The sequence below is a fragment of the Elaeis guineensis genome, chromosome 3 (genome assembly GCF_000442705.2).
Source record: "Elaeis guineensis isolate ETL-2024a chromosome 3, EG11, whole genome shotgun sequence".
In the NCBI taxonomy this organism is placed as follows: Eukaryota; Viridiplantae; Streptophyta; class Magnoliopsida; order Arecales; family Arecaceae; genus Elaeis; species Elaeis guineensis.
Window position 1 is genome coordinate 117234435 of NC_025995.2, and position 14265 is coordinate 117248699.

Below are 14265 nucleotides of genomic sequence, written 5' to 3' on the forward strand. Positions count from 1 at the left end.
GGAATACAAATGCAAATCCTGAAAGTTTCAGCTAAGCAATAAAAGCAGTAGAGAATGGTGACATGGAATGATGATATTTCTTGTTCGACGTTACTGAGAACTCTTACATTATATATTGCAAATTAGGGTTGACTGGTAGGCTGCTGGAGAGAGATCAGGGAGTTCAAGTCCAACCAGAAGGCTTTGATATAGAAGTAAGAATCCAGTCCCATTTAAAAGTTCAAGAACCAATTTAATTTCCTTTTGAATTTAATCCATTATCACTTTTTAAGAGCCGCATTTCACTGCATCCTTACAAGAATCCATTATTTCAAAAATCATATTTGACGGTGTCTGGTACGGACCATATAGTTATTTAGGGCAATTTTACTGTTGTGGTGTCTTAAGATTTAAGAGTGTATGGAGATGGCGACGCCATCCTCTACTGCAGGATATTTTCATCTTCCTCTCCAATTGTACTAGACTTATGGTCACGCATGCCTTTAGAAAGGCAAACTTTGCAGTGGATTGGAAGACGATCTATGTTGCGGAGCATATCAGAGTTTTTTTTTTTTTTTTTTTCTGAAGGCAACCTCAAGATAATTTAAAAATATTTTATTTTCTAATCTTTTTAGATGCATTCACATAAGATTTGTTGGAATGATCTTTCAAAAAAAAAAAAAAAAATCATGCCCAATCGGCCCTCAAATCCAGTACCTTGTTCCATGGAGTCCATTTGTCGTGCTCACTTGGTATATAACCTATAGCTACCATGACTTGGCTTTGCTGGCACCTTCACAATTTCAGAGTTTAGGATTGTCAGCCGTTGGCTTTGATTTCTTCTATTAGGGAGGTGGAGTTAGAGTCTAATTAGGGGAAGACTTTGGTATCCAAGTTGGCGCTAGCCGGTTCAACATAAAAGTCCAAGCCGTTAAATTTTGAGCCCAGTTATCTATACCAACCTATCGACCTTCCACTAATTATTCCATGTGGAACTAAATCTCACTGTGATCAATGACATAGGATTTACCATAAACCAAAGGTTGTTGAAAGAAGGTTGTATTTTTTCTTCTTTTTATAAGCTCTTGTTTCTGTCTTGAACATAAAAATATCAATTGAATGGATCGATCATCATATTTTAGCCAGCCGCAATTTGAAATGAAGCAAAATCTTAGAAAAGCATGTCCTACTTAACCAGCATGGTCACATATTTAAGTTCCCATCGAGGTTAATGATGTTTATGAAATGTATTACCTGTATCTGCAATTTAATCCCTAGAAGGATAAGTCTTAACAACAGCAATGTTTGTTGCTGTTCAAATTGATCGCGGTCAAAAGGCAGATATTTGAGATCAAAAATCAGATGCCTGATCCTAGTGCAGGGATACTAGTACTAGAGAGACCTACAAAATAAGTTTCGAACAGGAGGTTGTGACTCCGACAAGGATCCTCCAACGCTCAAATCAGAAAAACAGAGAACAAAGGAGGCAGCAACGAGTTCTCTAAGAGAGATTTGATTTGACTTACCTGGGTCCTCGAGGTTCTGATTATTTATATAGAAGGATATCGGATAGTTAGTTGCATAGTTGTGTGATCATGCGATCTCGAAATTGTTCGACCGTTGAAATTGCCATAGTGGATGAGATAATTCAGCTCTTGATGGCTCCCGCGAGATCAGGAGAGATTGTTACACTGTATTTTTATCTGTTCGCGATCGACAGCTATCGCACACAATAAAGGGATAAGTCAGCTGAGGTAGCTCATGCACAGGTCAGACTTCACAGACGCCTCAGCTCAGCAGGGAGATTGACTTCTCAGCTCATACGACAATCAACGATCGTGTTGACGATTCGAAAGTCTGAAATACCATGCGATGCAACACCGATCCGAAGTGCTCGTAGTATTCCCCGTAACATTACTCTCCTACTCTCAAATCGGAGAATCAGACGAAGGAAGTACTCTAAAAGTGTCTCGAACCCAGTGTCGGGCATTCCTGTCTTCACACCTATCTTCCACATTTAAGGCTCGTGACGTCAGCTTGATACGGCAGATGCGGACGGACATAACTGATGGGACCACCTAGACAATGGTCCTCTCGAGGCTTTAATTATTTTGCGATGGCTTTTCATTTTCTTCCTCTTTTAAATTCGCGCTTTTGAAGAATGGGTATCCACAAATTTTTTTGTATTGATTTCTCATCATTTCCTTGAGGCAGGATGGATCCATAATGCATGAAGAGGCTAGAGCAGATTTTGACTCGAAGGAGACAGATTGTGGTTTCTGTTGCTAAAGCAAAACCTACGATCAGGGAAGAAGATTATGCTGCTCTTACCATCGAGCCCACGTCCCCATCATTGAAAGCTGTGGCGCAGAATTCATCAGGAAAAGTTTCGGTCGATGGGGTGCCGTTGGAGACGGCATTGGACATGAGCATCATGGGATGCTTCAAAGAGGATCCGACTGAGATATCACAGATGGAGAAGGCAGTTGTCAATCCTAAGAAGGATTTGATGATGGTGACGAAAACTGAGAGGTCTCTGGAGACAGCAATTACTGCTTGGTGCCTTCCTGTAGCCACTTCTCCTGTGGGTCCTTTAGATCCGATGCTTCATGCTTCATTCATAGGAGAGAAACTTCAATCCGCGATGGAGTACCTAAGAAATCTCCTACTGCTAGTTGAGAGGCTGTTCCTTGATGATCAAAGAGGAGAGAAGCGATTTGCTGATGTTTTAAAGTCCCTTGCACATGTGGGCCGATATTTGACGAACCTTGCGAGTTTCAATCTCGATGTTCTGGTAATGGAGAAGGAAGAAATCGAATTGCTGAAGTACCGATCAGAGCAGCTAGAGAGGAATAATATCGAGCTGGTCAAGGAACTCAATTTTACTGAGGAGGCTCTCCAAGAGACCCAAGAGTCAATCTTTCATCGAGACGAAGAACTGGGGTGGGTCAAAAGAAAGATCATGGCCTTCGAGCGGCTGAAATCCAAGAACAACGAGAAGATCGAAGGTCTTGAGGAGCATATTAGAATTCTTGAGAAATAAAAGTCTGAGGTGAGGAGGGCATCTGAAGGGAGAAAAGGCTCTCCTCATCTTGAAACTCGCCCTCGAAGGAGCCCCAGTGGGGGTCCATCGAAGAGGATCGGGACTTCCAAAGGGACGAGCCATAGAGAGAGAGTTCCTCAAAGAGATGGCGTTCTACTTTTGAGGGAGTTCAGACCTCTCCAGAACTGCTCTTAGGAATCCAGGAGGCTGGATCGAAGGTGGAGCACCTGAAGAAAAAGCTAGAAGAGAAAAGATAAATCACAAGCTTCTTTGGGATAAATTTATAGATTATAGGATTTTGCTTAAACATGCTGAAAGTAGGAGAAAACAGTTGGAGAAAGGAGGAGCTAAGGTTATAGCCCAAGCTTGCAGGACAGTGTTCTTCGCGGGCTTTGAGAGATACAAGTCCGTTGCCCAGGTGCACGTTCCTTCTGACTTCATTCAGCAGTTTCGAATTGATTGTCTGGATGAGGATTTGCAGGTGGTGTTGTTTGATAATTTATCAAGGTTCATGATGATATCCTACTTTCCATATGAGACGGACAAAATCGATGCAGCCATCTAGATCGAAGGCATCGTTTATGCTGAGGAATACCATCCTACAGACGACTACTCTGGCAATCTCCTTGAAGAATAATTTATGCTCTCCTCTTCTTTTGTTGTTTTTTTTTGTGTGATCCGAGATTTCTAATCTTATAATAAAATCTTCACAGGAACAAATGTAATCCTCCTCTATTGATAAATATGAATTATATACTTTTTTAAATATGTAAAAAAATTTAATGTGTGCTCGGCCCTCGACTATAATTATAAAAACTAAAGTCATAATCCAGGCGAATATCTAGTTTGTTATGCTTTAAGCAAGGCACGAGCCGAGCTGAAGGTAGGGCTAAAATTCGAGCTGACTTGAGTTGCGATTAGAATCACAAGAGATTATAATTCTCATTATGATTTAGGATAAATTTTCATATCTGTCGAAGGTTGGAATTCGAATTACCTCCATGTGGGAGTAGCTGGCTCACGTCTGTATGCACCCCTTCGAAAGTGGCATAAAGTATGATTTACCTGCCGCTGGTATTAACTACTATATCGACAGCAGCAATCATGTCCATTTACAGTCTCCACACGTTGCACATACGCTAATCCTCCGATGGTGTATGTCACTTACAATTAATGCGCAGACGAAGTACGACTTTTGGTGGTCCTGTTCGAGTCTGAGATTATTTAAAATTTCCAAACAGAATGAGATGCGGACCTTACAGAGCTGTGGTTACCTTCTCCTTTCATTATAAATTCCTCTCTTCTTCATCTTTTTACAGCCTTCCTGCACGAGAGAGAGAGATATGGCCACCACGAAGCCTAACTTTGCACCGCTGGACTTTCAGTCAGAAATGATAGAGCAAGACATAATTATACTGCATGAGCAATACTAAATACCTCTCGTGTTTCAGTTTAAATACTGGAGACTAGATGATCAAGTTGACCATTCACCTCCGGAACGTATGGGCTTCTATGAGGAATGTTTCCAGACTGGGTTGAGGCTTCCTCTCCATCTTTTTTTTTGTGACGCTCCTCCAATACTTTGAAATATTGCCATGCACGGTGGTCTCGAATGCATGATGACATATTTGCAGATTCACCGCAGTATGTTTGCTGGCTGAGGTCATGTCAAATGTCACATTTTTTTTATTTTTTCTTCAGCCTCAAGCGGCATCCTAACTCACGCGAGTAGTAGTATGTGACTTCATGGAGAAAAAAAGATGGCTTTCGCTTGATATTTTTGGGTATGTCATCCACTGTGCATGGCTAGAAGCCAAGGTTCCTCTTCATCTCGCAAACATCAGCGAAGATTGAAACTTTACTACCTGGGGCGAATCCTAAGAGGCTTCGTTAAAGGAGCCTTCAATGAACAAGACTCTGGAGCAGGAGATGGCAGCTCTACAAGATTTTAAGATTCCAAAGTTGAAGGAGCTGCTGTCAGCTCAGACATTATTTAATACTGGTATCAGCCAAGTTGCTTCTCAAGGTATGCGAGTAAGCTATTCTGATCTTAATTCTTATGACTTTGTTCGTTTTACAATTGGATCTCCATGATGGTTGCAGAACTGAAAGCCAAAAAAAATTTGAGCCAGTCAAAGAGAGAGAAAAATTCTTCGAAAAAGAGGTGCCAAGTCCGTTGTCGAGCAGAACCTCCGAGTTAAAGTTGGAGATCCTGCGCAATCGATCCTGGAGATCAAGGAGTCTGAACGCTCCCCTCCGAAGGGTCATGAGATTGTGTAGGTGAGAGAGGATTTGCCTACCATCTCTGATGTTGTAGGTTACTAGGTGGGTCACACAGAGCAAGGCCTGGAGGAGGTGATTCTGAGCTTACCTGCTCTCAGTTCTCTGACTCGATAAGCTCACCCGCAGTCGAGCCTTCCTCGAATGAGGCTCCTACTGAAGTTGCCAGCACATCTGGGACTGCACCACTTGGGTTGAAGCTTGAGATCTCGATGCTGAGAGATCCCACACTGACGAGCAATCTACTTTTCGGACTAGTCCTCCCTACCGATGCAAATGAGCTACTGGGCGTCCATCAAAGGGAGATGAGGAGAGGAGCTGTGGATTACTTTATCCGAGTATGTTGGGATTTTCTTACTTAGTATCTATCGTATACTCATTTTTTACTTATGAGTTTTTTCTCTACTTACCAGCTCATCCATTATCTGAACGGGTATATTGAAAGTTCTCATGAATTGGCCAAAGAGGCGAAGAAGTCCGAGCTCGAAGTCGAGATACTCAAAAGAGCAAGAGAGAAGGTCGAGAAGAAGATTGATGAAGTCTCCATGAGACCCGATGCCGTCGAGAGGAGAGCCAAAGATGCCGAGGTGGTGTTGAGGAAGGCTGTCGAAGAGCATTCTCGGCTGTTTGGAGAAATAAAAAAATTAAAAGTCCGTCTGGGGGCTAAAGAGAAGCGAACAGTCGAGGTTGCTTCTCAAGCTATGGAGGACTTTCGGATCTCTAAAAAATATGAGGAAGAAAAGACTGAATTCTCCATCGATGCTTATGATGCTAGAAGGCAATCTATTCGAGCCCGAGTTGCCATCAAATATCTGGATTTGGACTTAAATTTTTTTGATGAAATTTGAGATCCTATTGCCATGGATGTCTCAACGACCGGCACCTCAGATCCAGACACCGCCTCATAATTTTTGTATTTTTTTTTGATCCCTTTGAAATTATTTGTAAGAAAACTTAAAAGGAATAAAATACCTCGGCTAGTGGATTTACTTATGCCAATCTGAGGCAATTCAATTCGAGGTAATTCAATTTTGAATGATAACCTCATTTTGCTCCCTTAAATATGGATGATTATGGAGAATGACGGTTGATGACTTCACCCGATAAGATTACACCTGAAAAATGGTATGAGGCCTGAGAAAATACGCCACGTGGGTTCATTTTGTTTTGTAAAGTGTCGTAGGAATTTATTTCCATTCTAGAGGAAGTGCATCATTAATAGCTTAGGCATTAACTCCTCAAAAGCGTCGATTGGCGATTGACGTGGTTGCTAGCGTCTATAAATAGGAAACCAAAGAGCAAAGGGATCTCCACTTCTCTTTTTATGGTAAGGAGTTCTTTTCTTCGACTGCTGCCATGTCTTTATCTTCGAATTTGTTATCCTTAGAGCAAATCAAACAATGAGTGAGAGAACAGAATATCTTTGCAAGGGATGCCCGTCGGAGGTATCTAGCTCACGAAAGGAAAAGAACTAGACAAGTTGGTGCATCCTCCTCCCACGGGGCTCCCCCTCCTTTGCCTCGTATGGCTATGCTTCCCTCTCCTCTCGAGCACATCCCGTCTACAATCCAGGAGCGCTACATTGCAGAGTTTCAAAATTCTACGGCATTCAAAAGGGAGATGCTCGACGTCACCGCTGCCGTCTTTATCCAAAGCTTCGACGATTGCAAGATCCGTTTGCAGACAATAATGCCGTATCTAGAACTTCACGGTATAGAAGTCGGTAGCACCGATGAAGAGGTGGAGGCCTCGACAAATGAAGATTGAATCAGCTCATTTGGATGATGTGAAGGCGAGGTCCTTGGTGGATGAAGATCGAACCAGCTCACCTAGCCGGTCTGATGTTCCATCAATTGCAGTGGAACATCGCTTCTCATCCTCTTTTTTTTTTATCTTCCTCTCCATCTTTTCCCATCCCCCTCTTCTTCTTCTTACCTTCCTCATTTTCTTCTCTTGTTCGTAAGATATTGATTGGAGCAATTGTCCTCTCTTTGTAAAGCATGTATCAATTTTTTCTTTGTAAAGATTTTGATAAAATGAATTGCTTTGCTTTTGTCTCTAAATTTAAATTTATGAATTCTGTATGAATCTTGCTCAGCTCGTAGAGAATAGCATAGTGTGCACTTTGCTTGGCTTATAGAGATGAGCACAGTTAAATACTTAGATCAGCACTGTTCAGCTCAACATGAGTGAAGTTCTAGGTAGCTCAGTTTTAGCATAACTGAGGTATTATAATCACCATCTCAATATTATCCTCCTATTCCTGAGTCTGAGACAATATTTCAAGCGGAAGAAATGTTGTTGAGATGATTACTCTGGCCATATGTTGTCTTTTTTGTATTCTTCCTCTAGCATCTGATTAGCTATTTCTTATGAGTGGCATTGTGTGCCTACGGTGATTTCATGCCTACGGTATCTAGCTCTTCTCGTCTTCACGTGAGAGGCAGTGTATGCCAGCGACGAGTTTGTGCCTGCAGTATTTTACTCTTCTCATCTTCACATGAGAGGTAGTGTGTGTCAGTGGCGAGCTTGTGCCTGCGGTGTCTTGCACTATCGGTGGTCTTCTGAAAGTCTAATTAGTTATCCCTTTGGAGATTCTCTAAGGGTCTCTTTCCGCTTCTCGAATGACTCAGACTCTGTAGGGGTCTTGTAAGTTAGTCCTACCTCGAAACCATCGACGTCTTCTTGAGGGTTCGATAAGAGCCTTTACGAGTGACTTTGTGTGTCTGCGGCGATCTTGTGCCTATGGTATCTAGCACTTCTTGTCTTCGCACTAGAGGTATTATATGCCAGCGGTAAGCTTGTGCCTGTGGCATGCACTCTCGATGACCTTCTGAGGATCTGATTAATTATCTCTTATAAGTGGCTTTGTGTATCTGCGATATCTAGCACTTTTCATTTTCGTGCGAAAGGCATTATGTGCCGGCGGTGAGCTTGTGCCTATAGCATGCACTTTTGGTGGCCTTCTGAGGGTCTGATAAGTTATCCCTCACGAGTGGCTCTGTGTGCCTGTGATGATTTTGTGCCTGCGGTATCTAACACTTCTTGTCTTCGTGCGATAGGCATTATATGCCGGCGGCGAGCTAGTGCTTGTGGCATGCACTCTTGACGGTCTTTTGAGGGTCTGATAAGTTATCTCTCATGAGTGACTCTGTGTGCCTGCAGCGATCTTGTGCCTGCAGTATCTAACATTTTTCATCTTTACGTGAGAGGCATTATATGTCGTCGATGAGCTTGTGCCTATGGCGTGCATTCTCGATGGCCTTCTGAGGGTCTGATAAGTTATCCCTCATGAGTAGCTCTGTGTGCCTGCAGCGATCTTGTGCCTGCGGCATCTAGCACTTCTTGTTTTCACACGAGAGGCATTATGTGCCGGTGGCGAGCTTGTGCCTGTGGCATGTACTTTCGATGGCTTTCTGAGGGTCTGATAAGTTATCCCTCACGAGTAGCTCTGTGTGCCTACGATGACCTTATACCTGCAGCATCTAGTACTTCTCATCTTCACGCGAGAGGCATTATATGCCGGCGGTGAGTTTGTGCCTGTGGCATGTACTCTCGATGCTCTTCTGAGGGTTTGATAAGTTGTCTCTCATGAGTGGCTCTGTATGCCTACGACGATTTTGTGCCTGCGGCATCTAGCACTTCTCGTCTTCACGTAAGAGGTATTATATGCCGGCGGTGAGCTTGTGCTTATGGCATGCACTCTTGGCAGTTTTCTAAGAGTCTAATAAGTTATCATTCATAAGTGGTTTTGTGTGCCTGCGGTGATTTTGTGCCTGCGACATCTCACACTTCTCATTTTCGTGCGAGAGATATTATGTACCGATGGCGAGCTTGTGCCTGTGGCATGCACTCTTGGCGGCTTTTTGAGAATCTAATAAGTTATCCCTCACGTTAGTTGCCATCATTATGGTTCAAGATCTCAAGTAGGAGGAGGAAGCAACTCTTGGAAAACTCGGACGCCCATTATAAACTGGTGGCCCTGCAAGTTTTATTTCCATAGAAAGTATTATTATATCATTGGTAATACATGCAGAGGTTTGCTGAGTTTAAATTGAAGTTCCGTCGAGCTGCTTTAACTTCCTCAGTTATAGCCTCCTGACATTCTGGGGAGAGACTCCGCCTCTTCTGCTTTTTCAATCAATAAGTTGGGTCTATCTTTAAGTGATGGGATATCGCTTCATTATTGATGCCGGATATGTTTGCAGCAATCCAAGCGAAAAGATCAACATTCTCCTGCAAAAGATAAATTAGTTGGTATTTGGTTACCTCACATAGACATGAGCCGAGTTTTACCATCTGGTTTGAATTCTCCTCCTCAACTGGTTGGGGGTGCCCGTTAACTAGGCCTTCTCTAAAATCTAAGCCCATCGGAGAGCCCAGACGATCCTCCAATAATCATATGAATTTCTCCTCGGATAGGTCACTCTTCTTCAACCACTTGCTCTCCGACCTGATGCCACTCCTGTCGAGCAAGCACTTGCTGTGGCTGAGGTAAATAAAGAGGCTGTTGAGGCATAGGAGGTGGCTGCGGAGCTCAGCATTGAGGGGCCGCACTTCGGACAAAATGATTCAGTCATCCCTGCCTAACGAGCCTCTCGATCTTGTCGCGAAACTGATGGCAGTCTTCAGTATCGTGGCCACAGTCATGATGATAAAAGCAATATTTAGTTGGATCCTGACGATGTTTCGACCTTATTCTCATCAGTTGAGGTGCGGATAACTCAGGCCTCACTTGTAAAAACACCTCGCTCTGAGAGATAGTGAGAGGCATGTAGCTATCATACTGTCCAGGCGGTGATAGTCGCTGAACCCTCCTCGGGGGACTCTGAGATCGACGACCTTGACCCCCATTATTCCATCTCAGGGGTGGGGATCGGGAGTGCAGATGACTTTTCTCTATTCATCTCGGATGGCGCTCCTTGCTAGATCCTGTCGCGGCTGAATTGACGGGAGTATCATTGACAAAGCCTTTTCCATGGGGGCATACTTCTCTACACGGACAAGCATATCTAAAAACTTTTGAGGATAAGTTTTTATTAATGACTTTTTCAAATCGTTCTTCAGTAGATCGCTCATCATTGCGGCCATTGCGGTCGACTGATCCAAGCTTTGAACCTTCAAAGTCGCTCAAGTTGAATCTATTCATGAAGGAGTGGATCGACTCGTCCTCCTTTTGCTTGATGATGTGGAGGTAGTCGGATCGCTTCTGCTATCGTCGGCTGCTGATAAAATGACTGACAAAAAACTGGTATAGATTTTTAAAGGAATGAATTGACATCGGCCTCAGACTCGAGTACCACTGTCGAGCGGCCTCCTTGAGGATTAGAGAGAATGCTCGATAGAAGATTGCATCTGATGCCTTTTGAAGAAGCATTGCTGTCTTGAAGGTCTCCACATGATCGACGGGGTTGGTGGTCCTATCGTAGACCTCCAGTTGAGGCAACTTAAAGTGCAGGGAGAGTGGTTCCTGTACAATCCTCGGGACGAAGGACAATTGGCTGTTATACCCTTCGTAGGGCAACATCGAGGAGCCATTATTATTGAGGGCTTTTTCTATTTTTTGGCCTAACTGCTGGCCAAGCTTCTGAAATCATCTTTCAAAGTCGACCTCAGGGATGGTACCAGCCTCAGAGACTAGAGGAGATTGACATTCGAGGGTTGAGTCATGGTCCAATTATGGGCTTGGAGATCGCTGTCGGGCCGACTGCTGGACCTTAGGATGACTCTAATGAGTCAACCTCCTCTCCGAATTTCGAGGAGGCATCTGTAGCTCTAATTAAGGTGGTGGTTGTGGAGCCGCACTTGAAGCAGGGTTCTGTAGAGGCACCGCTGTGGAAGGCACAGGCGACACCACCAAGGAAACCGTATGGCGTACTGTCGTGGGGGGTGCAGGGATAGTCTGGGGAGGTTGTGATGCCACTTGGAAGGGCACGAGAAAGGTCTAGACCACTTGAATTGCGATCATCAGATGTTGAACTTGCTAAGAGAGCTGACCAAATTGGTCAGCCGTGTCTGGCGCTAGGAGGATCGATTGAGCCGGTGGAGGGACTTCCGGTGCCAGTGGTTGAACTTGATTATCGGTTTGGCTAACTGTCTGTCGGGAAGCAGCAGCATTGAAAGGCCGAGAAGATGTCCATCTTAGAGCTATGAAAGCAAATGTGGCCCTTCCTCCATCTGTTGCTGCTCAAATCGATCGAGATCGGAAGATCGATGTTTGAGGTCAGAAATCGGATACCTGATCATAGTGCAGGGATGCTGGTGCTGGAGAGACATGCAAAACAAGTCCCAAACTGAAGGTTTTGGTTCCGGTGAGGACCCTCCGACGCTCAAATCAGAAAAACAGAGAACAAAAGAGACAGCAACGAGTCCTCTGAGAGAGATTTGATTTGACTTATCTGGGTCCTCGGGGCTCTAGTTGTTTATATAGAAGGATATCAGATAGCTGGTTGCATAGCTGTGTGATCGTACGATCACAGAATTGTCGGACTGTTGAAATTGCCATAGTGGGTGAGATAATTCAGCCCTTGATGGCTCCCGTGAGATCAAGGGAGACTGTTACGTCGTATTTTTATCTGTTCGGGATGGACAACCGTTGCACACAATGAAGGAATAAGTTGGCTAAGGCAGTTCATGTACAGGTCGAACTTTACGAACGTCTCAGCTCAGCAAGGAGATTGACTCTTCAGCTCATACGACAATCAGTAATCGTGTTGACGATCCAAGAGTCTGAAATGCTTCGTGATGTAATACCGATTTGAGGTGCTTACGGTATTCTCCGTAACAATGTTAAACCGAATTATGTCCCTCTTTGTAACCATAACCTTTTGCATCTTCATCCTCGTATAAAAAAAGCATAGCAAATTCACAAATTGCTAAATAAAAGTAAAATTACTTTTAGGATTAATTGTGACGGTAAGTGTTCAAAATATCTAACCCTGTATAACTAAACCAAGCGGAAAAGCTAAAATCAATGTAATCTTTGAGAATAATGATGGGGATACTACAAATCAAAATTGCTTGACTCGCATGGGGAGAAAACCTCCCATATTGACACCTATTGCAACGAATATTTACTCTTGACACCTGTTGCTGTCAATCTTCCACTTTCTTCCTACAGTTACGGTGGTCCATTGTAGTCATTTTATCCACCATCCATGTGCTACAGTTTTGGTAACCGCCCACTTCAAGACGCGTTGCAATCCTTCTGCTAGATCGATGTTTTAATCTACACAAGTTACTTGAGCTGGTCGGCCTCAAGCAGGGAACCTAGCATTTTGGACAGGCCACTTGGCTGGTCTCGGTCAAATTGACTGATATCCTTCCAAATACCAATAAATCTATCAGATGTCACACGGTAGTTTAATTAGTTTGAGTAAGCTCCTTTAGATTATTTGGCCCACCCACATAGTGTAGTTTGGCAGGACTTTGTCCAGGATGTAATTCTAACATCTTGTTCATGATCATTCCATTTAATCAATTTTAAATGCTTGGTTTTAGAATCTTTAATCATCTCTTTGTTGTTGCCTAATGGTTGTAAGTGTGCGAGTAGATTAACATCACATACAAATCTATTATAATTTATACATACCATGATGTTGTATAACTTGAGCGAGGAAGATAAAATTGCAGAAAAATATAATATCAGATCTTGATCATCATGCTATTATTATCTATTTATTTATTTATTTTGGTAAGAACTTGATCATACTATTACGTAGGATTGGTTTTTTGCCGTAACAAGATTGTTCTATTACGATTTAAGCGTCATAGGTTCAGAATAAATGATGTCTGTAGTCCTTAAATTATATCAAATTTTTTTAAATGATTCATAAACTATAAAAATCTAAGTTTTAGTTTCAAAATTTTTTGAACTATTTTAATATTGCCCTTCACCCATTTTCGATGCTTTTTTCGCATCGAAAATTCTATGTGGCAGTTGCCGGTGCTTACATGGCTCCGTTCAATTAAGCAGATAGACCGGCACTGATTGGAATTAATTTTTTATTTTATTTTTTTTTTACGTTCTTCTTCTTCTCTTTACCATTGCCCCCACTCCCCCACCAGCTCGCCACCTGCTCACCCCCACGATTCCCACTCCCACCGGCCCCCCTCTCTGGTGCCCAGGGCTTTTGCCCCACCCCAGCGCACCCTCGCCTGCTTCGACGCCGATGGGTTGTGCGCTGGTGCCCACCCACCGACCCCACCCCGCCCGCCCCCTTGTGCCCCCACTGTTGAAAATGGAGGCACGAGGGGTGGCAGTGGGGACCGTGGGCGTGCGTGGAGCCAAGGTGGAGGTCGAAGGTGGAAGATTGGCGATGCCGAACCACCATCGGAGTACTCGAAGCATCGGATCCTTCCTCAAGACGGTTGGAGAGAGGCCGGAGGGCTCTGCGACGGTGGTGGTGGAATCGGCTAGGTGGCAGCTTCAGGATTGGATGCTGTGACGGCAATGAAGGGCGTGGTCGGTGATGCAGAGGTAGAGGAGGATGACAACCGTGATGCCGGTGAAGAGGAAGAAAAGGGCGAGAGCCACTGCCATAACAACGGCCTGAAGGACGAAGGGGAGGATGCGGGCGCCGCTTTTGAGCTTCGCTGGTGGTTGGTGCGGGTGCATCACGACGAAGGGAGAAGAACTGATCCTCCGCACTGGAGTGAGACAGGGCGGGGCTGGAGGGGCACCAGCGCACAACCCATTGGTGCTAGGGTGGGGGGGTGTGCTGGTGCGGACGGGAGTGTGGTAGGAAGAGTTGATCGAAAAAAAGAAGAAGACTTTTTATGAGATTTTTTTTTTATTTTTTTTGATACTTTACGATTCATGCGGAATATCGATCGAGCTTGATTGTCAAAATAAAAGCCACGTAAACATCGATTCAAGGCGAAAGAGTAAATTGGTAAAAAAAAATCATTAAAAATTATGAAAAGATTATATTAAAATAGTTTAAAAAATTTAAAAATTAAAA